Source organism: Arachis stenosperma, chromosome 4 (assembly GCF_014773155.1).
Source record: "Arachis stenosperma cultivar V10309 chromosome 4, arast.V10309.gnm1.PFL2, whole genome shotgun sequence".
Lineage (NCBI taxonomy): Eukaryota > Viridiplantae > Streptophyta > Magnoliopsida > Fabales > Fabaceae > Arachis > Arachis stenosperma.
In genome coordinates this window covers 21192283-21194669 of record NC_080380.1, presented here as the reverse complement: position 1 = coordinate 21194669, position 2387 = coordinate 21192283, and the positions used below count along the sequence as shown (strand labels likewise).

General features: G+C 38.3%; 1 non-coding gene across 1 annotated transcript; it reads right to left on the bottom strand.

Annotated features, from left to right (window-relative positions):
* Positions 1-1337: 1337 nt before the first annotated feature.
* On the bottom strand, positions 1338-1445 carry LOC130978266 (small nucleolar RNA R71). Its single transcript, XR_009085919.1, has one exon. It is a non-coding gene; the product is annotated as a small nucleolar RNA R71 (small nucleolar RNA).
* Between the last annotated feature and the right edge of the window lie 942 nt (positions 1446-2387).

Below are 2387 nucleotides of genomic sequence, written 5' to 3'. Positions count from 1 at the left end.
GCCAGCCAGGGTGCCTGGTTGGGCGTTTAACGGCCAAAAAGGTAGAGCATTGGGCGTTAAACGCCAGAATGTGCACCATTCTGGGCGTTTAACGCCAGGATGGCACAAGAGGGAAGATTCTGTTTTTAATTCAGATTTTTTTCAAGTTTTCAAAGTTTTTCAAAACCAAATCTTTTTCAAATCAAATCTTTTCAATCAAATGTTTTCAAAATCAATTTCTTTCCTTTTTCAAAGATACTTGCTAACAATTAATGATTTGATTGAACATTTTAAGTATGTTGCCTTTTCTGTTGAGAAAGGTTTAATGTTTGAATCATATCTTTTCTTGTTAGCCAAGTCATTATTTTTTAAAATCAAATCTTTTTAAAATTGTTTTCAAATCATATCTTTTCAATCATATCTTTTTAAACCATAACTTTTCAATCATATCTTTTTAATCACATCTTTTTCAAAACAGTTTTTAATCATATCTTTTTTATTTCTAATTTCAAAATCTTTTTCAAAAATTACTTGATCTCTTTCTCACTCTTGATTTTCGAAAATCAAATTAAAGTTTTTCAAAATGTTTTTTTTTTAAATCTTTTTAGTTAATTTTCGAAAAGTCTCTTCCCCTCTTCTCACATCCTTCTATTTATGGAATATCACTCCTCCTCAATGCACAATTCGAACTCTATCTCACTAAGTTCGAATTCTTCTACCTCTTTCTTCTATTTTTCTTTTCCTCTGACACCTCAAGGAATCTCTATACTGTGACATAGAGGATTCCACATTTTCTTGTTCTCTTCTCTTTCATATGAGCAGGAACAAAGACAAAGGCATTCTTGTTGAAGCTGACCCTGAACCTGAAAGGACCTTGAAGCGAAAACTAAGAGAAGCTAAGGCACAACTCTCGGTAGAGGACCTAACAGAAATCTTCAAAGAAGAAGAACCCATGGCAGCCGAGAACAACAACAATGCCAACAATGCAAGGAAGGTGCTGGGTGACTTTACTGCACCTACTCCCGACTTCTATGGGAGAAGCATCTCTATCCTTGCCATTGGAGCAAACAACTTTGAGCTTAAGCCTCAAATTAGTTTCTCTAATGCAACAGAATTGCAAGTTCCATGGACTTCCATTGGAAGATCCTCATCAGTTTTTAGCTGAATTCTTGCAAATCTGTGACACTGTCAAGACTAATGGGGTTGACCCTGAGGTCTATAGACTAATGCTATTCCCTTTTGCTGTAAGAAACAGAGCTAGGACATGGTTGGACTCACAACCTAAAGAAAGCCTGAACTCTTGGGAAAAGCTAGTTAATGCCTTCTTGGAAAAGTTTTTTCCACCTCAAAAATTGAGTAAGCTTAGAGTGGAAGTCCAAACCTTCAGACAGAAGGATGGAGAATCCCTCTATGAAGCTTGGGAAAGATACAAACAATTAATCAGAAAGTGTCCCTCTGACATGCTTTCTGAATGGAGCATCATAGGTATTTTCTATGATGGTCTCTCTGAACTATCCAAGATGTCTTTGGATAGCTCTGCTGGAGGATCTCTTCATCTGAAGAAGACGCCTACAGAAGCTCAAGAACTAATTGAAATGGTTGTAAATAACCAATTCATGTACACTTCTGAAAGGAATCCTGTGAACAATGGGACAAATCAAAAGAAAGGAGTTCTTGAGATTGATACTCTGAATGCCATACTGGCTCAGAACAACATATTGACTCAGCAAGTCAATTTGATTTCTCAAATTCTGTCTGGAATGCAAAATGCACCAAGCAGTACTAAGGATGCTTCGTCTGAAGAAGAAGCTTATGATCCTGAGAACCCTTCAATGGAAGAGGTGAATTACATGGGAGAACCCTATGGAAACACCTATACTTCTTCATGGAGAAATCATCCAAATTTCTCATGGAAGGATCAACAGAGACCTCAACAAGGTTTCAACAACAATAATGGTGGAAGAAACAGGTTTAGCAATGGCAAGCCTTTTCCATCATCTTCTCAGCAACATACAGAGAATTCTAAGCAGAGCCACTCTGACTTAGCAACCATGGTCTCTGATCTAATCAAAACTACTCAAAGTTTCATGACTGAAACAAGGTCCTCCATTAGGAATTTGGAGGCACAAGTGGGACAGCTGAGCAAGAAAATCACTGAACTCCCTCCTAGTACTCTTCCATGCAATACAGAAGAAAATCCAAAAGAAGAGTGCAAGGCCATCAACATGGCCGAATTTGGAGAGGAAGGAGAGGAAGTGAACGCCACTGAGGAAGACCTCAATGGGAGTGCACTAGCCTCCACTGAGTTCCCCAATGAGGAACCATGGGAATCTGAGGCTCAAAATGAGACCATAGAGATTCCATTGGACGTACTTCTGCCTTTCATGAGCTCTGATGAGTATTCTTCC